Source organism: Pongo pygmaeus, chromosome 11, assembly GCF_028885625.2.
Source record: "Pongo pygmaeus isolate AG05252 chromosome 11, NHGRI_mPonPyg2-v2.0_pri, whole genome shotgun sequence".
Classification (NCBI taxonomy): domain Eukaryota; kingdom Metazoa; phylum Chordata; class Mammalia; order Primates; family Hominidae; genus Pongo; species Pongo pygmaeus.
Window position 1 is genome coordinate 48,304,276 of NC_072384.2, and position 23,362 is coordinate 48,327,637.

A 23,362-nucleotide genomic window follows, 5' to 3' on the forward strand; every position below is an offset into this window, starting at 1 on the left:
TTGCTTCCACCTGAGGACTAAAGAAGCTGCCTACATATTGCTTTTGTGCAATTCACTGTATTTGGACCAAACTGCAAATGCAGGCATTTCTTAGGGGAGCACAATTCATTTATCTTACCTTCAAGCAACTCACTGTTTAGTAGAGGAGACAGATGGATAGAAGTGTACACACACACACACCCCACCACACACACACCACACCACACACATACCCCACCACACACACATACACACACTGGGAATATAGTACCACTGACAAGTGATTGAATAGTACTAAAGGATTATGGAGCATTAAACACCTTTAAGGGTGGGGCAAAGTGGTTTTGCAGTGGTTTCATAGTAGTTTGCAAAGTGGTTTCATTTTCCACAGAATGAAAATGGTTTTGTATTGAATATCCAAACTCCATTATCTTCTATTTAGTTATCCAGTTGGCAGGGCCAAAAGGAAAGAAATTAGAGATTCACTAAGTACAGAAAATGATTGCCTTGAAATGATTTCTCCTTCTACCAAAACGTAGAAGCCACATGTACAAAACACCTTTCTCTTTTTGCAACTTGCTAGTCATAAAATTATTTTAATGTGAACTAAAAGCTGGCATCATAAAGAAAGAAAGGTCCAAGAAGTTCTAAATTGAAGACATTAATATAAATGGACCACACTTAAAATTCTATTGATAGTCCTCAGCTCTGAAAGGGAAATGTCTGTAATTTACCTAAATTGCCTTGAAACGAAAAGAAATAAGAGACTTCCTTCCTTGGATGTCTGTTTCCTGGTGTTTTCCTTATAACCAGGCTATAACCAGTGATTGAATTATTATTACAACCCTGTAGCGATTATTTTCATTTCAAAAGAGGGCAAGTTATTTTCAGCCAAAGCTTACATTTCAAATAAGTTTAGTGCAATATATATATAGGGTGGGAGGGAAGATTAAAGGAAGTATAAAAGTAATCACAAGTGTTCAGTAGTTTCTTTTTACTTTTTTTCTTTAATTTTCTTTCATTTTTATTCCAAATATTATATAAACATTTTAGGTGGATTTAAAAAAATTCAGGAAGTTAAGATTTGGAAAGTAGAAATGCTCCTTACCCCCTCTCCCCTCCCCAAGAATAAGTATGAACTGATGGGCGTTATGTTATTCTAACACCTTCGTTTTATAAGTTCTATTCTAAAATACTTAATATATATAAAATAATATATATAAAACAAAAAATTATGAGATGTTCTAAAGAAATTAACACCCATGAGGCCACCTTCCGCTTAACATCACTTTACCAATATGCAACCCTCCCTTCATCTCAGCTGTTATCCCCCTCACTCTGAAGCAAGCACTCCCTGGAATTTTGCTTTTTTTGAGACGGAGTCTCTTCCCAGGCTGGAGTGCAATGGAGTAATCTCAGCTCACTTGCAACCTCCGCCTCCTGGGATCAAGTGATTCTCATGCCTCAGCCCCCTGAGTAGCTGGGATTACAGGTGTGCACCACCACGCCCGGCTAATTTTTGTATTTGTAGTAGAAATGGGATTTCACTAAGTTGGCCAGGCTGGTCTCAAACTCCTAACCTCAAGTGATCCGCCTGCCTCAGCCTCCCAAAGTCCTGGGATTACAGATGTGAGCCACCGTGCTTGGCCCTACTTTTATCATTCTTTATGGTTTTATGGCAAATATTTTTTTGGCCCTAAATGATAGATTGCTTACTTTTTTTTGATCTTGAATCTCCAAAATATTTATAAAAATACTGTATATATTTGTCTGTGACTTACTCTTTTCTCTTAACATTTATGTTTCAAATGGATGGTCAAAAAACGTAGCCTATGCAAATTCTATTTAATATAACTAGCGTATTAGTTTGCTTGAACTGTCAAAACAAAATACTACAGACGGAGTGGCTTAAGCAACAGAAATTCATTTTCTCAAAGTTCTGGAAATTGAAAGCCCAAGATCGAGGTGCCAAGGTTGGTTTCTGGTGAGGGCTATCTTCCTGGCATGTAGATGGCCACCTTCTCACCGTGCGTGTCCTCACATGCCTGCTTTTCTGTGTGACACACACACACACACACACACAGACACACACACACACACACACACACACACACACAGAGATCTGGTGTCTCTTCCTCTTCTTATGAGGACATATGAATCCTATTGAGTCAGAGTCCCACCCTTATCACCTCATTTAACCTTAATTACCCCCCTGAAGGCCCTATCCCCAAATACAGTCACACTGGGTATTAGGAATTTTGCTAACCTCCAATATGGGGCTTCAACAGTTAAATTTTGGTGTGGACCCAGTTCTGTCTATAACGAATAGCATATACTAAAGCCATTATATGCTGCAAAGGGGTTGAGAGATGTGAAAACTCAGACCCATCCTCTGAAGCCAGGAAACCCATCCTCAGCCCATGAAGGGTTTCCTGGCTTTTTCCAAATAACAAAGTTTAGATTCCCTAGAAGAGAGCTCTCAGCAAGCCCTCCTAGAGAGTGGCTTGTGTGAGCAGTGAACAACACATAACGTGAGCTAAGCCTGCAAACAAAGGAGTAGAGAGGCCATGTCAGCAGCATGCCAGCTTTTCCTGGGCAGGAGTGGACATTATTGGACCTTGAAGCCTGAGTATTGGAAGATGCTTGGATATCCAGCTGCTTCTTTCACAATGGGGTGGATGGCTACATAAAAAGAATTCCACAGCAATCAGACCATTTCATGGACTGCCTCCCCTTTGGGGCATCACGATGCTGATGTGTATCCTGTTTTATTCAGTGAGAAAAGAGAATCCCAGGCGAATGTTTTGGTAAGGGATTGAGAGTGTGCTGGAACAGAGAATAAAAGGGAGGTAATTCTCTTAGCATCATTATGCCTTGCTGGAACTGTCTGGGACAAAAGACAATAGAAACCTAAGAAGTTAAAAATTAGCCATTTGGAACTGAGTTTTTGGTAACTATCATCCTGTGAAAGGCTAGCCTATTCCAGAATTCTGTGATGAGGACATTTTTAGTAGAGCAGCAGTTTTCCACTTTTTTTGACTATGAGATCATGATCCTTCCTCTCTCTCTGTCTTTCTGATGGAGTCTCACTCTGTCACCCAGGCTGGAGTACAGTGGTGCGATCTCGGGGCTTACTGCAGCCTCCACCTCCCAGGTTCAGGCGATTCTCCTGCCTCAGCCTCCGGAATAGCTGGGATTACAGGCACTCACCACTACATCCGGCTAATTTTTGTATCTTTAGTAGAGATGGGGTTTCACCATGTTGGCCAGGCTGGTCTCGAACTCCTGACCTCAGGTGATCTGCCTGTCTTGGCATCCCAAAGTGCTAGGATTATAGGCGTGAGCCACTGTGCCCGGCCAAGATCATGATTCATTTTAACAAGAAATATAAATATATTGCAACTTAGCACACAGACACACATCTGAAATAATAGTTTTATGAAGTGACACTGTTAATATATGTGATATCCTCTAATATTTTCTATTCTACTCTGTCTCATTTTATTTTTTAAAATGCTGCTTATGATCTACTAAGTTTAATTCATGAACCAGCACATAGTAGACTAGGGTTTCTTGAACTTTTGGGAGTTATTATAGCTTCCTTTCAAAAATTGAATTTTCCCTAGCTCATTTGAAGGGCTGAAGGACATCAAAATCTTATTTTTCAGCATTCTCTAGTCCTGCTCAGCTCAATGCTCCACCTCACAGATATTATAAAAGTATGTGATATTTATTAATGAAATAAATATTTTTGAGTCCCAGCTCTAGTCCAGACACTATGGTAGGTACTAGTGAAATAAATTTTCCAGATTAGTGGCATGTTTGTTAAGTGTGTATAGAATGCATTTAAAAATCATCCTGTGAGCCAGGTGATGTGGCTCACACCTGTAACTCCAGTACTTTGGGAGGCCAAGGCAGGTGGATCACTTGCAGTCAGGAGTTTGAGACCTGCCTGGCTAACACGGTAAAACCCTGTCTTTACTAAAAATACAAATATTAGCTGGTTGTGGTGGTGTGCACCTGTGGTCCCAGTTACTCAGGAGGCTGAGGCATGAGAATCACTTGAACCTGGGAGGTGGAGGTTATAGTGAGCCGAGATCACGCCACTGTACTCCAGCCTGGCTGACAGAGTGAGACTCAGTCTCAAAAAAAAAAAAAAAAAATCATCCTGTGTGCTCCAGGGAGAGGTGGCGCTGGCTAGCAGAGAAAGCTCGGGGTTTGAGGGAGTGGAGAGGAGTTGAGCCCTGATTTGCACCCTGTGCCTTCCTCCCATCAAAGACCGGCTCTGAGGCCTTCTGCATGTAGACCACTGTGGGAAGTCCTGTCTCTTTCCTAGCCCTCCCTTCCTGCCAAATGTCCTGTCTAGTCCGTGTAGGAATGGAGACCTTCAGGCACCTAGGGAGTGGAGAGTCCTAGATTGAGAGGCTTTCTCCAGTCTGAAAAAGCCAAAGTTGCCAGTTCCCTGCAGTAGAATAGGCAGGCTCATGTTGAATGTTACCACCAAACCAATCATTAAATGCAGAGGCCACAGAGCCCTGAACGGAGTATCTCATGAGACAATTCTCATTTCCTCTGTAGTAGACAGAATAATGGCCCTGAAAGATGTCCACTTCTTCATCCCGGAACCTGAATATGTTATGTTGCATGACCAGTGAGAATTAAGGTTGCAGATGGAGTTATGGTTGTTAACCATTTGACCTTCAAATAAAGATTGCCCAATGCAATCACAGGGATTCTTAAATGAGGAAGAAGGAAGCAGAAAAGTTGAAACCAAACTGATGGTCTCATGAGACTTGACGGGCCATTACTGCTTTAAGGATACAGAGGGGTTGTGCAAGCCAAGGAATACAGGCGGCCGCTAGAAGGTGGCAAAGGCAGGAAAACAGAATCTCTCCTAGAGCCTCCAGGAAGAAAGCAACTCTGCAGGCTTCTTGACATCAGCCCAGTGAGACTCAAGTTGGACCTCTGACATCCAGAACTGAAAGATAATAAAATTTTGTTGTCTTAAGCCACTAAATTTCTGTTAATTTTTTATAGCAGCAAAAGGAAACACCACCCTACTACATAGTATTATTTAATTTTTTTACAAAGCAAACACAAGTTTTTACCAGAAGATGTCTGTTCCTGTTAGAGAGCAGCAACGAATGTTCATGGGCTATTCTCTATGAAGAAAAACAGTAATATTTTGAAGGGTGTATGTTCACATTAATAACCAAACATCTAGCATTCAGAGAAAATTTTATATGAAATGGAGATATTATGTATACAATCTCTGCTAAAATAAGAATTGTATTAGTTGCTTGCTATATAGAATATTAATTAAATAGTATTTTTTTCAGAATTCAGATTAGCCTATATAGTTCTTTCGTCATCGAACACCTTTTAATCTTATTTTTTTAAGAGTCAGTGACAAAACATAGAAAGCCATATCTTACTGTTTCCTTTTAATGTTATTTTTGTTTCAAGACTACTTGCTTTATTGTTAAATACCATTGGCAATGTCAGCTTTTGGATTAATGAAAATGGAACAGGTGAAGTAAAGCAAATTAAAGAGATTTATTTTATTCTCTTAAATGAGAACTTCTAGATGTGCTTATGCTTGGCATAAGAAAACAGCTGGGTCCAGGCGTGGTGGCTCATGCCTATAATCCCAGCACTTTGGGAGGCCGAGGAGGGTGAATCACCTAAGGTCAGGATTTCGAGACCAGCCTGGCCAACATGGCGAAACCCCATCTCTACTAAAAATACAAAAAATCAGTCGGGCGTGGTGGTGGGCGCCTGTAATCCCAGCCTCTTGGGAGACTGAGGCAGGAGAATCGCTTGATTTCAGAAGGCAGAGGTTGCAGTGAGCCGAGGTCGCGCCACTGCACTCCACCTGGGCAACAAGAGCGGAACTCCATCTCAAAAAAAAAAAAAAAAAAAAGGAAACAATTGGATAATTACTACTCCCCACTTACCAACAGACTCCTTAAAAATGGTTGCAGTAGATTTCCTCAGCCAAGTCATGGGTATTCCTTTCTCCTGAATTCCATGAGGTTGGGCTTTCCCTTCTCATATTTCTGTGTATGTCTCCTGTGTTAACAGCTGAATGTAGGGTATGCCTGGGCATTAAGGCAGCAGAATGATTTCAGATCTCATGGAAAACAAGTGTTCGGCCACTTCATTCTGCCTAACTTTAAGCTCAGCTCAAACCGATGCAGAGACAATTAAGGTTGGTAGCTGCCCCAGAATCGGGCTGCTTGGTCAGCTTTATTGAACCGTTTTTCTACTCTTCAGGTACCTTGTTTGATTGTTCCTTGGAAAGCTATTTTGCTGATTTTGTGATTTTTTTTTTTCCCATTTGACTTCTATGCAGCTCAGTTTTCAGTATTCCCCAACGATGTCTCTATTTTGCCAGTGCCTTCTATTTCTCAGACCTTGAAGCAGATGGTTTTCCTGATAATTTATCTCCCCCTTCATCCTTAAACACGTATCATTGTGGACACTCTTCCAATAACCCACATTGCCTCACCATTTTCTATTTAAAGCTTACAGTCCAGTGATCTAGTCATGTAGGGAATGCCTATCTGTGATGGTTTTATGCTAAGCCCAAGAAAGGCCTCTGATTTGTTTTCAAAACCTTGGAAATCAAGTCTTAAAATGTTCCTCATTTTTTCCTTCCATGAGCGCAGACAGTCAGCTGACACGGGGGCCTCTCCCTCCCTGCCAATAGAACCCTGGGAATGGCTCTTTCTCATCCCATGCTACCCTCGTTCGCCTCTTTACAAGCTTCCTGCCTCCTCTCTGACAGTTACTTTAATTGTAAAATGAAGTTTGCCTTCAGTCATTCCCATAGCAACATTGGTCAGAGATCGACACCTTTACTCTCTAATTACAAACTGCCTTTGGGAAAGGGTTTAGCAAATATTTAATTGGTGCTTTGTACTGGAGATGCATTAGGGACAAAGAAATGGAGCTTGGGCTTACAGATCAGAGGGAGAAAGAGAAAATTTCAGAAGTGATTATGGTTCAGTGTTGGAAAGCAAGTGTAGGAGTGGGGCCACAAGGAAGGTACCTGGTCTAGAAGGGGTTCAGGTAGGGTGGGGCAGGGACCTGTGTTGGAGGATTCTTCATAGAGAATAGCTCATGAACATTCGTTGCTGCTCTCTGACAGGAACAGATATCTTAATATCATTATAAAATAAAAAAAACCCCAACAAACCCACATTGCATTACAGTTACAGAAATAAAAATGGTGGTTGCTGAGATGGGGTTGACCAGAAAGGGACACGATACAAGTGCCCTGTTTAGTCTTAGGTGGTTGTTGCGAGATGTTGCGAGGATATCTAATTGTCAAAATCATCTAGTGGAATACTTCACATCTATACATCATCGTATGTAAATAAAAAATAAAGCAATACAAGAAAGCTTTCCATGTACTGATATATGGAAAAGTCTTCAAGATACATTAAGTGGAAGAAGCAAGTTGGAGGCAGGTATATATAACCTGCCACCTTTTATAGCACAAAGGGGAACAGTTAGGGATGTATGGTTGACTGCTTCTGTGTGCACAAAGAAAGAACTCTGGAAGAGAGTGGTGAGGCACCAGCAGAAGTGGTGGGGCTGGGAGGTGGTGAGCAGCTGGCAGCTGCAGGAATAGAGGGCAGGGATGTGAGGGAGACGTTTCACTTTTATACCTTATACCTTTAAAAAATCCTTTATACTTTTTGGTATTTGAACTATATGAACATATTTCTCATTCAAGGAAAATAAGAAAGCAACATGGAAACCGAACTAAGGAGGTTTTAAACTGAGATATAAGATGCTTTCAGTTATTTCCCATGACAGGCTATTTATCAATTTAATATTTTTAAGCAACTTCCTCCCATCAGTGCTCTGGGAACCAGCTGGGCAGATGTGGTGCACCCATGTCAGATACCCCAGTGGCAGGCTCCTGTCACTGTAGCACTTGGTCCCTCCATCCCTCCCAGCCTTCCTAGCTCCTTGCTCCTGGAAACCTCCCCCCATCAATCTCTGACATTTCAGAGGAAATACTGTTTGTCACCTCTTAAGGAATCTGGAGGATGGCCTATGTGAGATATGGCATCAGTTACAGCCTCTTCTTAAAGAGTCAATAGCCCCCGCAGAGGCCAGAACACTGGAACAAATGTAAGGAAGGTATAGTTTTTAAAGATTTTTGGCTTGAATTAAATAGGATTGGTTACTTCTTGCCCCTCCCGAGGGTGGACTGTGCACGGAAGACATCTCTTCACCAGGTTTGCTGCTCTTTCTCACACTGTGAGTTGGGGTTCTAACAGTCAGGTTTGGTCCATAACAAAACGGAAATCCTTTCTTTCCCCTCATGTTAATGCCTCCTTTCTGTGCAGCAGCTGTGCAACCAGCACCTTTTGTGGTCGAATCAGCCAGCAGAAGCGCCACTTGTGTTCCTGGATTCTCTCTTCTGTGGTTCCATTTCTTTGAGTCCTGGGTTCTCCCCGTGAATGGCTCAATAGGGGAAAAGGCAGACGGCTTCTTCGTGCCAGGAACATTTTTTTTTTTTTTTTTGAAATAGTGTCTTGCCCTGTTGACCAGGCTGGAGTGCAGTGGTGCGATCTTGACTCACTGCAATCTCTGCCTCCCAGGTTCAAGTGATTCTCCTGCCTCAGCCCCCCAAGTAGCTGGGATTACAGGCACACGCCACCACGCCCAGATAATTTTTGTATTTTTAGGAGAGATGGGGTTTCACCATGTTGGCCAGTCTGATCTCAAACTCCTGACCTCAAGTGATCCATCCGCCTCGACCTCCCCAAGTGCTGGGATTACAGGCATGAGCCACCGCCCTCCGCCCAGGAACATCTGTAATAAGTACTTTGCCATCTCTGTTCCTTCACATCTCTTCTTTCAAATGAGGATGCTGCTAGTTTTTCTTATGGGAGCCCAAGGAAAATTAGAATATTTTGTAGTGCTTGTGTATTCCGGCAAAGAGCATTTCACATTGGTTATGTTTTATAGCTTGGACCCTTTAAACCTTTTCCCTGCAACACACACAAGATGTATTATGTATTATATTCCTAGCTGTTTTAAATTCAAATGCCTAATCAAGAGAAGCTAAGTAAAATAATTCTTGGCCCCTGCTGAGTTTTAGTCCTGTGCCTCATTCTCTGCTTGCCTGCTTATTCCTCTAATTCCCAAATTCAACATTTATGCACAGGCAGTGGCTTCATGGAGCATTGGGTTGAGAGGGATTGTAAGGCTGCCCTTGAGCTGTACTTGGGCTCTGCAGGCAAGTGTGCTGTGGCTGAAGAGTGATGTCTGCTTGGGGTTCGAGAAAGATGGGGAGCCTCGGTCTAGGTATTTGCCAAGGCTGCTTTGATAGTCCTACCCTAGATTTCATTGTATTCCATACACCTAGTGCTATTTACTAAGTGTATGCTCCATAAATAATTGTTCATGTTGCTTTTAAAAACTTTGTCCTTCTGGAAGCATGATTATCTGTCATGTTAAATAAACAGATCTGCCCACAAGAGCATGGCTACTGGCACTGAAGCTCATTCCAGCAGAATTTAAGTGTCATGATACAAGGCACTCAGGTCTGTTTCCCGTGCCCTTCTCCCTCCTTGAAAGAATCTCAGCTAAACGCCTTTGCTTTATAGTTTTAGCTCCATGTGGCAGACATTGGAGACACCCTTTAACTGCTCCTTAGTGGATGTGAACACACCCTTACTGCTGTTTTTAGCGGCCCTGATGAGAACCTGGAAGTATTTCCAAGGCCCGTCATGCAGGTGTGGCTCACTGTCTGAAGCAGTAGTATCTCTGGCTAGATGCAGTGATCGAATGCCATGTGTCCAGGTAGTGTTCCAAGTGCTTTACATATATTGTTATTTCGTCCTCACAACGTCTTATGAGAGAGCTGCTGCAGTATTATTATCCTCCTCACCTGAGCTCAGAGAGTTTGGATAACTTGCCCAAGGTCACATAGCTACTAAATTGTGAAGGCAGGTTTTTAGCTTAGGCAGTCTGAATTTAACCTGTTTAACCAGTGAAGTGCCTTGAGCACTTAACTAGAAGGCAGAGCCCTGTATGTTCTTGGGAAGTTATTTTTTTCCCCTTTTTTCCCATCTATAAAATGAAGATTTGGGCAGGATGGTTTAGATTCCTCTGAGCCCTATCTTATTTGATTCTAGGTTACGTATTGAAGGTATCTTTGAGCCACTCTACTGCTACTCGCCATAAAATGTGATGAGTAATGTATGTATGTGCTAGAGATATACAGACTGAAGTGAAGACTTGAACCTTCTTAGCACACACCAGAATTATAGCTTGTCAAGGGCAAGAGATTTATTTTCCCAAACAATTAGAGGACACCAGTAATTATGTTTAATTACATGTTGAATGGTTTTCCTGTTGTGTCAACCCCATTGTCTTAATTGTGCTTAAGAGCAGCAGGCTATTATTTTGAGGTTTGTGAGGTTTAAAATTGCTGTGTCTCAGCATCGGGGGAGGAGAACCGTTAAGAGCACAGGCTCTGGAATCAGACGATCTTGGTGCAAATCCTGGATCTGCCACTTACAATAGATCCTTGGCAAGTTCCTTAACTTCTCTAATGGTTCCTCATACTGGGAATAATAACAGCATCGATCTCACGAGGGTATTGTGAAGATTGAACAGCACATATATGAGGTGCGTCGTGCTGCGTTTGGCATGTAAACCTTTCAGATGTTGGCTATCATTTATTATTATGGATTAGGCGTTGATGGTGGGCAGTCTCTGACATGTTCCAGGATCCAACCCTGATGGATAGAGCCATTTGGGGTAGATCTAGGCTCCGGCTTGGATGGATTGCTGCTGTTTGGTACTAGTTTTGACATTTAGGGTGTTTGTTGTCTATCTTGTTTCTAGTTTATGTCTGTAATCTCATTTTCTAAAAGCATGTGGAATGGAGCTAAGAAATATGGCAACCATTGAAAAAGTTACAATTGTTAAGTCCCCTGAAGAGAGTCACAGAGGAAGGAGAACTAACTCTAGTATTTAGTAGGAAAATTATCTTTGTAGTTGATAATTTTAGGCAGTACACAGCAGACATGGGCTTAGATAACATTGAATCAGGTAGTGGAAAGTTATTTTTGTTTTATTCCTCTTTCAGCCCTTCTGAATCTATCAAAGCCTCAGTTTGGTGCTAGTGTTTAATCTCTAATACTTTGGAATTTCCCTCTTAATAAAAGGAAAGAACAGGTCCTAGGCTTGGAGTCCTTGACATGCAATGTTTCTAGCTAGAACTCATTAGTATTGCTTTGTTTTCATTGTAACTCTTTTTATTGCCTTCTGTTTGTAGCATGTAATACTGATTTTTCACTTACAACACTAATATAAAAGTTTCATTGAAAGTATATTTAAGGAAAAATAAGTTAATTAAAAAATATTAAATTGAAGGTAGAGTGGATGGTACATGGTTATGACAAAAATTGTGATGGTGCCACCCAAATCCCTGAGTTAGGACACATTGGTTTAGAGAGGAAAAAAGGACAAAAACTTAATGCTAGGGAAGGCCAATGTTTAAAAAGAAGAGAAATTAAAGAAGTTGCAGAAATTAAAGAAGGGGAGAAATCATTGCAGAAGTGGAAGGGGCAGATGCTTGGAGAGGGTGATAAAGGGATGGCAGGGGACAGGCATTGGTTTGCTAAGGGTTTAGCTGTGGGTGCCTTTGCTGCTTCCCATTTAGCAAAAAGACTGGCATAATGAGGAGTGAGAGGAAGGATGCTGGGAGTGTGTGCTACTTATTTCCAAAAAGGTTAGTGTGATGGTGATAGCACAGTGAGTTGAGGTAGAAGCGAGGTGGATGGCAGGTTTTTTGTTTTTAAGGATAGCACACATGTAGTCATGCTTTTAGCTAATGGAGGAAGCCTGTGAGAAGGGAGAGATGGAGCCAGGGTCAAGGAGTGGGAGGGTGGTATATTAGTCCATTTTCACACTGCTGAAAAAGACATACCCGAGACTGGGTAATTTACAAAGAAAAAGAGGTTTAATGGACTCACAGTTCTGCATGGCTGGGGAGGCCTCGCAATCATGGTGGAAGGTGAAAGGCATGTCTTACACGATGGCAGGCCAAAAAAGAGAGCTTGTGCAGGGAAACTCCTCTTTGTAAACCCATCAGATCTTGTGAGACTTATTCACTGTCACGAGAACAGCACAGGAAAGACCCACCCCATGATTCAATTGCCTCCCACAGGGTACCCCCCATGACATGTTGGAATTATCTGAGCTACAATTCAAGATGAGATTTGGGTGGGGACACAGCCAAACCATATCAGATGGGTTTACCTAGGAGGGAGGGGAGAGAGAGTGAGACTCCCTTGGGGCCAGAGGGAAAGAGGGGAGGCAGAGGAAAGGGAAGGGAAGCTGCCTCTTCTCTTGCCAGTAAATTCAGCAAGTACATTTTAGCCAATTCGTGATGTCTAAATAATTCAGCAGAAAAAGAGGGTGAGGCACAAGTATGAGTGCCTGGAGGGAACCAGGCTGTGAAAGTGGAGACTGAGGAACCTCAGGAAATACTGACTCATTGATCATAAGGAAGTCCCACGGGAGGGAGATGCCACAGTTGGTATCTAAGTAACTGATGTGCTTTACCGGAGGAAAGGCTTGGAGCTCAGGGCCTGACAGTGCTAGAAAACTGAGAAGGAGGACACAGTAGCTCACGCCTGTAATCGTGGCTAAGGTGGGAGTATGGCTTGAGCCCAGGAGTTTGAGACCAGCCTGGGCAACATAGTGAGAACCCCATCTCTAACAGTAAAATAAAATAAAAATAATTAAGTCAGGCATGCTGGTGCATGTCTGTAATCCCAGCACTTTGGGAGGCTGAGGTGGGAGGATCGCTTGAGCTCAGGGATCAAGTTCGTCCTTTAGTGTTATGGATAGTTATTATTTGTTTTAGGGTGAGTCGGATTAGTCATTGTTGGATGGCAATTAGCCTGGGCAATGTGGTGAAACCCTGTGTCTGCAAAAAATACAAAAATTAAATGGCTGTGGTGGTGCATGCCTGTAGTCCCAGCTCCTCAGCGGGGCTGAGGTGGGAGGATTGCTTGAGCCCAGGGGGTTGAGGCTGCAGTGAGCTGGGATCATACCACTGCACTCCAGCCTGGGCAACACAGCAAGACCCTGCCTCAAAATAAATAGATAAATTAATTAATTAAATTAAAATTAAAAGAATTAGCTGGGTGTGGTGGCATGTGTTTGTAGTCCTAGCTACTCAGGATGCTGAGGTGGAAGGATCACTTGAGTCCAGAAGTTTGAGACTGCAGTGAACTGTGATCATTCCACTGTACTCCATCCTGGGCAACAGAGCAAGAATCCTGTCTCTAAAAACAGAAAAGAAAGAAAAAGAAAAAACTGAGAAGGACAATGAAGGTGGCAGCTGCTTTTCAGACCCAATCCAAGGGATTGGTCCAATGCTACCTGTTTTGGTCCCTCTTTGCTGCTGTCCTGTGAAGCTTCTTTAATTAAGAAAACACTGTGGAGAGAGCAGTCCCCTGACAGTGGCTGACTGGCCATGTGGGGGGAAGTGAAGTCACCTCCACCCGTGTCACAAGGACCACCTCCTTGAGGATATGGCCTGTGAAGGACAGCCTGCGGTTACTTCACCTCTCCATTGTGAAGCACATGGGCTCCAGATGCAGTGGCATTAATGCACCCAGGTGTGGATTTATGGCCATGGAAAGGGCCCAGCACACTGCATGACCAGCTGCAAGCTTTGTGCATTAACCCAGGAGGCTGAGGTCTCTTCTGATCTTGCTCCCTGTACCCATATGTCCCTTAGATTTTATTCCTGGGTATATTGGATCATGGAGCTTGTGGGAGCAGAGCCATTTGCAACAAATCTGATCTAGGAAGAAAAGGGAAGTCATTTTCAGCATATGGCTCCAAGCCTAGTGCTTCCTGACCTGAAATCCAGCCTGTGGGCATCAGGGGAAGAGTGGGAAGGAGGAGGTGAGGAGAGAGCATGTCTGAGTAGCTGACTGATGTGGAGCCAGCCTTTGTGGCCGAGGTGGCCCTGAAGGAGGAAGGTGAAGGGCAGGGAGAAGAGAGTACCTACGTGTCCCTGACTCCTGCCTGACTCTGTGGCTCAGGGGCAGTCAAAGTGGTTAGCGACCTGGAACATATGTCAACTGGGGCTGCCCAGCAGGCTGTCCAGAGTAAAAGCAATTCCTAGTCATTGGGGTCATCTGGAGGTCTATGTTAGAGTCTCCAGACTGGGAGCCCCTGCTGCAGTCCTCTGGCTGTTCCTGTCTCAAATCTGTCCAGCCACTCGGTTGCTTTTGCCACTATTTATGTGAAAAGTTTTGACTAGCCTGGATTTTCTTTTGTTTCAACATTGCCCACAAACACCAATGTGGAATTAATCTGGAAAAGGCATCCTGATCTTTACCAGAGTTGAAAGTAGACCTTTTCAGGCAGCTCATATGATTACTTTTAGAAGCACTGTCAACATGTATTTTCCAAAGAAATGCATCAGAGACAGACTAGGTAGATGAGCCCTGCCTCCCTCCCAGTAAGATCCCACAGTCTGCACATTCTTTATCTCTGTCTTCACCTGCCAGGCTGAGGGTGAAGGCCTTTTCTTCTACCATTAGGGATGATGGAGAACAGCTGTCTCCATTTATTTAAAAAATATCCTGAATATGCTTTAATTAATCACTCTCAAAGACTCCTCTCCTCCAGACAAAATAAACCTAGGTTCATCCACTCTTGTTGGTTATTTCTAACCCTTTGGTCACCTTAAAGGGCCACCCTGACCTTAGAGTAATAGGAGAGGGGTTATGGACATGGGCTCTTGTTCTATCCCACTCTTACTGGGTGGCCTTGTGCAAGTCATGTGGCCACTGTAGCCTCAGTTTCTCCAGTATTACCTACACCACGGGGTCATCCGAGGATTCAGTGAGACAGTTTCTCTAGCATGCTCCCCATCGTACCTGCTTTAGCGCCAGTAAATACTCTCTGTTACTCTCATTCCCCACTTTGCACTTAGAATCAGTCATAACTGTTTAGTGAGGTTCTGATTAGCAGTGCTAATATTCTGAATGCTTGCTTAAAATAGAAAAGGGTTACTTTGTATGAGACTTTGCATTTTTTAAAGCTGATTCTTTTTTAAAAAAATTAGACATCATTCTTACAGAATAATAAGATGGAATAAATCTGTGATGTTATCTACATGATGAGGCCAGTATGGCACAAAAGCAGTGAAGTCCCTGAAAATACCAGCCAAATTTCACCTGAGCATATATTATAGAGCTGTAAAGTACCTAGAAGAGAAAAACCGCCTCCTTCCCAGCTTCTTTGCCTCCCAGGCACCACATCGCCACAGAGCAGCCAAAACAGAAACCAGATCAGGCCATTCATTTGCTTCAAGGTACGTTACACATGTACGTGCTACCGGGCTTTGCGGCACTGGGCTCTGCCTGGCTCTTCCCCCATCACCCCATTGTATCATTCTGCTCCTTGCTCTCTTCAAATACATCAGCCCACTTTCCAACAGACCACGTGCTTCCCAGCTCAAGGTTTCACGCTTTTGGTCACCTCTGCCTGCAGCGCCCTGCCCCTGCTCTTCCTGCAGCTGGCAAGCCTCCAGGCTTCTGCTCTGAGGTCACATCCTGGGAGCCATCCTCCCTGACCCGCATGTCACAACACTCAGAGGAGTCATCTTTGTTTTGATTGGTTGTTTATTGCTTGTCTCTCTCCACTCCCTCAGAATGAAAGCTTCGTAAAGACAAGGAAACTTGTGGCTCATCCCTGCTGGGTTCCCAGTGTTTTTGAACAGTACCTGGCACATGGAGGATTCTCAGTCAATATCTGTTGAATAAAGCAGTAAGACGAGAAACCCTAAATCTGTAAAACTGTAAGAAAGATTTTAGTTGTGTGGGGCAGAGGGCTGATTATGCCAGTGTTCATGAGGATGTGGTAATTAATGCTGAGCGGAGTCTGAAAGAAAGCTCTCAGCACTATGGCTATAAGAAGGAAAATAACGTTTCTCTGCTCACAAGAGATGGGAATCATCTCAGTTGCAGAAATGTTAGATTTTGGTGGGTCTAGGTGAATTGGATATCTGTGATCGAGGGTCTTTAATGGTGGGAAATCATGAGCTCTGAAATCAGACCCTCCTGCCTCTCCTACTTACAGCTGTGCGACTATTATGTGTTGTCTCGGAACTCTGATTTCTCCATCTGTAAAATGGATATTATAATGCTAACCTTGGAGCACTGCTGTGGAGATTCACGGTAGTCTCTGCCTGGCACTTGGACCTGTTCAATAAATGGCAGCTTCAATTTTGGAGTAAAATTTTAAAAATTCTATTAATTCAAAATATGACATGAAAAATCCAATTTAATTAAACGGCTATTAATTTAAGCACTTTTAATACTTATCATAAATGCTGCAGGGAATCCAAAGATGGGTAAGATAGAAAACATGTCCTTAAATAACTAAAAATCTATAAAAGGGTAAGATAAGTTATAATGTTAATAACATATGTGCAATTTGTAATTTGCAATTTGTAAAGTAATTTTATATGCCTTTTATTATTTGTTCTCACAACTACCATGTGAAGCCAATGTAATATGGGCTTTGTGACCCTGTGCAAGCCATGGACATCTCTGAATCTGACCTTGTCACTTGTAAAATGAAGAGTGGCAATTACATTAAAGAATAGTTGTCAGCAATCTATGTTATGCCCCAGGTAAAACATAGGGTCTAGCATACGAGAGTCAGTCAAATATATTAGCCCTCTCTCACCCCAGTCTCTAATTCTGGATCCTGCATTCTTTCCATGACATGGTGCTTCCAGAGGAATGGGTAGTGTTTTGACAGATAACACGGTCAAATCATTGAGATGGCATTCCAGTTAGAGGGAATTGTCAGAGCAGTGAGGTCCAGTAGGGAAGGACGTTCCTGTGGGGATTGGTAGGTCTGCTGTTGCACTAGGGGGATCATATACCATAGGGCATCCTAGCAAGCTCTTTTAGTTGCTGGGCCAGAGGCAGATGGATTTGGCAAAGGATGTGGAGCACATTGGAGAAAAGAAAGACAAGTGGATCACTTAGAAGACCCTCGTACAAGTCTAGGTAAAAAGTAGTAAGAATAGTTGAGACACAAAATGAGATAAGTCAAAGAAATGAATGACCACTCTGTGGCAACTGATTGCATGACGGTGGTGAGGGACAACTGTGGGAGAGATAGCTCTGAGCTTTTTATCCTGGATGACTGGGGATAGTGAAAGAAAGAGGTGGAGGAGAAGGAGGCGGAGAAGACAGGCAGTAAGCTCTCTTTTCAACATATATTGTTTAGGGTACTTGGGGACATCTAATTGGAGGTTTTAATTAGATAGTTAACAATGTGGGTTTGGGACTCAGAGTTCAGGATGGACTTTGTTCGTCTTCTGCCTACAGCATGTGGCTAAAACTACAGGAATGTTTATGCCTTTCCATGTGAGAGAGTATGGAAACGGAAGGTGCAAAAGAGAAGAGGCCCAGTGAGAGATCTGGAGACATTCTTAAATTTGGAATTGGCGGGAAGGAGAAAAAAAAAAATTGGCAGTGACAGAGGAAAAGAAGGGGTCAAAGAGGAAGGAAGCTGAGCTAGAGAATGCAGCATCCAGGGGGGCAGCAGAGCAGAGTTTCCACAAGGCTGGGCTGGTGCACAGTTCTACCCTTGTGAATATTGAGGATATTGCAGACCATCAAAGTGTCTTAGAATTGAAGATTAAGAGGCCATGAAGCCCTTTAAGAAGGCAGATGAATGAGAGCAAAAATTAGGTGGCAGGATGTGATGGGAGGGGTAAGGAAGTAGAGGCAAGAGAAGACCGACCTTCTAAATAGTTTGATAGAGAAAGGGGCTAGAGCTGGGGCAGTAGTTTGAGGGAGGACAAAGAAAAAACTTAAGAGAATAGGAAAACATAAGCATGCTTTACGTTGAAAGAAAGGAGCCTGTGAAGAGGTAGATATTGGAAGGAAATCTTGGATGAACCCAGGGCTCCTGTCTTAAGGGAGAGGGTGCCAGTAAGTGGCCCTTCAGTACCTGAGCCTTGGTGTATATTAAACAATTATTACCCTAGATTGCTGGGCAAAAGCTGCTTTGGATACTAGGTTTAAACTATTATCTGCTGGCCCATCCTAGGCTAGTTGTGAAGGAAATGACATTTGCCTCTGGTGCCATCTCCCTCATCACACTGATTTTTCCTGCTTGGTTTGGGAAACCCTTCCCTTCCTCCTGCCCGTCCCTCTTTTCTCCCCATCCCAACTTCACTGCTTAGAAATGAACAATTGGTTTATCTTGGTTCTATTAACTAACGAATCTGATAAGCTAATTGCTGCTCCTGGCAGAAGACTAGAGGGCTATTTTTGATAAATTAGCCTTCTGGAATCATAGTCTTCTTTTAAAAGTTATTGAATCCATTACTGGTTCAAATGGTGGAACTTCAAGTCAGGAAGCAGGGGCAGGGGCTGGCAGAAGGAAGTGTTGGGAGAGTTTGTTCTTCAAATTCCACATGTGTGTGGCCACCCGGCTCTTCCAATACCTAACCGTTGAAAAATATGGTGCCCCGTCCTCCAACTAAAATTAGAAATCTTTTAAAAGATGCAATGCTTGTGTGTCAACTACACTCAAAATCACTTTTTAAAGATTTTTGGCTTATAAAATTGTGACTGAATTCAGCAACAAGAAATTTTTAAAGAAAAAATTCTATGTGTGTATATATGTTGGAGTCAGGGTCTTGCTCTGTGGCCCAGGCCTTAGTGCAGCGGCATGATCATAGCTCACTGAAGCCTCAAATTATTGGGCTCACATGATCCTCTCACCACAGCCTCCTGACTAGCTAGGACTAACAGGTGTGCACCACCACAACTGGCTAATTTTTAAAAAATGTGTTATAGAGATGGGGTCTTGCTGTGTTGCCTAGGCTGGTCTCAAACTCCTGGCCTCAAGTGATCTTCCCACTACGGGCTCCCAAAGTACTGGGATTACAGGTATGAGCTGTTGCACCTGGCCTATATATATATTTTAGTGCTTTAAGTACTTCATCTGCCAGTTGGGCAACCCACCATTGCTACTGTGGGTCAAATGTCCCTTCTCTTGTATGACAACTGAGATGATGTACCCTGGGATGCATGAGCCTTGTGTAGCCCAAGTTCCAGATGGTCCATCTAGATGTAGTTGACTATTAAAGAACTATTTGGAGTTTGCATCCAGCAGCTCTCATTTATAGTGCTAGTGCACTATGTTTGAATGGGAGTGGCATGTTAAATACCCATTGTGATATAGACATCCTGAACTTAATGACTATTGCTGGTTTTGGTTAATGTAATTATACTCTTTTGTGGAACATTTTCCTTGTAATTTATGGGAGTTATTTTATCCATAATATGTAGGAGCAAGCCATTGCACTCTAGGTTATATGGAATCATGTTCTAAACCCAAATGTGTGGAATTCTTAGAAAATCTATAGTTGAGGGAACAGTTACAAGATGCAATATGGTGTTACGGGTAGAAGGCTTGGCTGGGAACCAGAAATTCTGGATCCCAGTCTCAGCTCAAAGTTTTGCCTTCCACATGGCCATGGGAAGTTATTCTCCATTCCCAGAAAGTGAAGTTGATATTCTTGTCTCACCCCCAAAATCATGAGGAACAAATGGAACTGAGGGGCCTTAACTTATTATAAAAGTAAAATTGCTGCTCAATACATGGGATAATTATAATGATGTAAGCTGTTTCTGAAGAGTGAAAAAAAAGTTAACAAATGTTAATTCTATTGGCAGTAAATATTTGCAGTGTTTTTCAGAAGCCTCTCTATGCACCATACTTAGTCAAGTGAAGGTCTGGGAAAAGCTTTTGTTTTTGATTTTTTAACTAAAGGGAAGAGAACTTTACATGTGTCACCACGTGTTCCCGTGTTGGCAGCGCCATCATGAGACTCAGCGTAACTGGGAGAGGTTTGTCGAGTGGCAGTTTGACCGGATGGTACTGCGCTGTGCCAGGAAGCCCCACCAGGGCGATGTGCCCCAGAGAGAAGGCTCAGTGCTATCCTTGTTATCTTCCATTTGGCACAAGAGATCCTCCATTCTACCTTCTGTGAAATGGCTTTTTCACCTCCCATCCAGTGAAGAAGGTTTGATTTTTTTTTTTCTTCAGACTTGACTTGGCAGAAAACTTGATCTGCTGAAATAACCATGGCAGCAATTTCTGCTCCTTCCTCTGAGTGCAGAGAACACAGAGCTCTCTCCTGTTTACAGCTTACCTTCTCTCATGCTATAGGTCAAGGCAGAAGCCATTCTGACGGGAAAATCACAGCATTCCTTACTGCTCATTATTGTGTTAGCTTGTTAGAGCCAGAACTATTCAACCTTTCACTTTACAGAGAGGAAGAGGCTTAGAAAATATAGGTAAATTGATCAAGGTCTCAAAGCAGGTGAGGAGCCAGTTTCTGGACTAGAACCAGTTGCCTGACTTTTCCTCCTACCCCCTGTAGGTAAGGGTACACAGCAATCAAAGGCGAAAAAGCTTGGGGGGTGGGAGAGAAAGGAGTTCATTGTATTTTGATCTGAAATGAAAATCACATACACATAAGAACCTTATTTTTGAGGCACAGGTTCCATTATTCTCTTTAACAGAAGTAACACTTCTGTCTTCATTATGCCTGTTAGCCAGGCAATGATTCTGAATTTCTTCATTATCACTCGGGCAGTTTGCCTTCTCAGAATGTTCTTTTGTAGCTGTCTGTGATCTTGACAGTGCCTGTGTGTCCACACAGTGGGAATTTTGGCAGAAAGGAAAGAATTCTAGCCTGGTTTCCCGCAGGAAGGCTTACAAGATTCATTCTTGTGTGTTGCCTTTGTTCATTCTCAATACGTGAAGTGGTTGGCATTGCCTTGGCAACTCCATTAGAAGCCAGTGGCTGCTTTGTGGACATTTGTTTCATTGCAGATTCTCCTGGGAGCAGCCTTGGCTTTGGCCGGAACTGGCACCAGCTGCTTTCCTTGGGGCACGGATCCAGTGTGGGGAGGGGGAGGGCAATGTCCAGGGGCAGCTCTGGCTTAGCACTTATACTCCCAGTTACAGCGTCATCCCACTGTAGACTGGGCAGGCAGTGGAGTGGAGAGGAGAATGGGGAGCTGGAGTAGAGGCTTCTGCTGACTGGAGACATCAGCATGGCCTTAGGGTCTCCCTGTGAGGCTGCCATTACAAATGAGTACACCCTGGAGACGGTATAATGGTGATGGAAAAGAGCTGGTGGTCACTGCCAGGTATGGGATGTTTTGCCCCAGTGTGCAAAGTGGGGTTTTTCCTGCCTTGGCAATTTGCAGGCCAGCTTCAGATAAATTGGAAGGTAGGTAATGGGGTAAAGAGGTAAAGGGGTGTAGAAAGACAGAGTGACTTCAGGACTGCTAAAATCTTGGTGGGGAGTAAGAATGGTGGGAAATAAGTGAAGTTTCTGACACACTGGAGAAATACAGTGTGTGTCTCCTGTATCGTACACCATTTGAGGGTGGCACCCTCCTCTAGCATCCCTGGGGCCCATCTGGCAGGTGTTAGTCATCATTGTGATCAACAGACATCTATTGAGCACCTGCCCTGCACCATTAAGGTGCTCTGGTAGGCCAGGGCCTTCAAGAGCCTTTGATGCTTCTAGAATTGTGTCAGTTAGAAACTGATAATTCCCTGGGTGGATGTGGCCCTGTGGGACCATTGCTTGGCAAGTGACCAGCAAGCATCATTTTATGAAGGAAAAGGTGTACCCCCTTTCCAGGATAGTGTCCCAAAGCCCCAGCTTGTTGAATTTTAGCAAGGATTTCAATTTCCACTCAATCTGTTGGCTGAGCACCAACCAAATATGATGGCTTCATATTTGACAGTGAAACCACCAGTCCAGATCTTTTAGGACCTACTGAATGAAAGACCTTTGGGAACAAAATGTCTTGAATTTTGCCTTACTTGGGGCTCCCCCAGAAGCAGACCCTGAGGCAAGGATGGAAGTGCGGGTTTCTTTGGGAGATGATCCTAGGAAACACTGATGAAAAGTGAAGCGAGGCAGGGAAGTGAAGGACCCATATAGAGTGTGCCATCACGTGAGTTCCCACTAGGGGTAATGGGAGCCTCATCCCACTGGGGAGGTCTGGGTGCCAGTTTGGAATACATGCCTCAGGGTCACCCCTGCACTACCACCCCTGGGCATGGGAGCTAAAGTATTGACCCCCCCAACTCTTAATAGCCATTGACTAAGAACTGCTGGGGTTGGTACCCACAACGTCCCTTTGGCCTGTTGCGGGTGACCAAGAGGGCTCCAGCAGCCAGAAAAGCCTTCAGGCAGAGAGATGCAGGAGCTGACCATGAGAGGTTAGACTAGCCAGGCAGAGAGATGCAGGAGCTGACTGTGGGAGGTTAGACTAGCCTACATGGAAGTGGTGGAAATTGAGAGGATAGTCAGGCCCCTGACAGCATCTGCTGCAGGTCTGCCATTTGTATTTTCACAGAAGTTTCCAGAGGCTCCAAAGCTGTAACAGTAAAGCTGGCAAGTGTACAAGTGCCTGTACCAGACATGGCTTCTCGCCTTTCGTGAATAGACTTTATGAATGAACATTGAAATTTTGTTTATTTTTAAAGAGTGCGGAGGATGTCCTTGAAACAGGGTAAATTTTGCTGGGGCTCTTGGAAATTAAATGGCCCCTGTGCTCTGTGGAGCTGAGCTCAGGAGTCACAGGACTGGGGACCTGGAGGGGCCCAAGATGTGATTCGGCACTTAGGTGTTGTGAGGGTAATAGGATGCAAAGTTCCTGAGCTGGTACATTGTGAATGATCGTCACTTTTTCATTTCACTTCATTTAGGGGATAACTGCTTGGTAAGTTTAGTGTAATGCAAATGCCTGATGTAGGTTGGTCACCAACTTTTTTTTTTTTTTTTTTTTTTAAAACAGAATGACACTGACCACATCTTGAGCAAAACTCTTTGTTCATTGGACTAATTAATTTTGTATTTGAAAATAATTTGGAATTGATTGGGAGGAAAGCAGGGGGAAAAAAGGACCAGAAATTCAGGTTTATTGTTTCCTTGATGTTTGGAGAGAGCAAGTGATTTTAAAGTGGAACTTCTAGAGGACTGGATAGAGATGCAGGAGGTCTGGATGCGAGGCACACATCTACTGCCTACCTAGCTGGCTGCATGCATGCCATCTACCCTCTCCTGATCTTTCTTTATTTATAAAACATGATGATGGGTTGAAATGACCTGGAAGGACCTTTTGGCTCTGAAAAATTATACAATTTTAAAAATAACTTCAACTTTCCATAGCAAGCCTTGCATCTGTCTTTCCCTAGCCTCTGATTGGCCTTTGCCCATTTTTAATTCCTTCTGTTGAAAGGAATGCTTGCC

The 23,362-nt window shown here is 43.4% G+C and overlaps 1 protein-coding gene and 1 long non-coding RNA gene across 2 annotated transcripts in view; one reads left to right on the forward strand and one right to left on the reverse strand.

The window, feature by feature from the left end:
* Positions 1-23,362, forward strand: part of KIF5C (kinesin family member 5C) — a 151,539-nt gene that overhangs the window by 18,533 nt on the left and 109,644 nt on the right. The gene's annotated exons all lie outside the window — the stretch shown is intronic.
* The window catches only part of LOC134737683 (uncharacterized), a 28,975-nt gene continuing 10,358 nt past the window's right edge, over positions 4,746-23,362 (reverse strand). Inside the window, exons 4-5 of the long non-coding RNA XR_010122800.1 lie at positions 16,197-16,247; positions 4,746-4,957 (exon numbers count right to left, since the gene is read on the reverse strand). This is a non-coding gene — a long non-coding RNA (uncharacterized LOC134737683). The remainder of the gene's footprint in view (positions 4,958-16,196; positions 16,248-23,362) is intronic.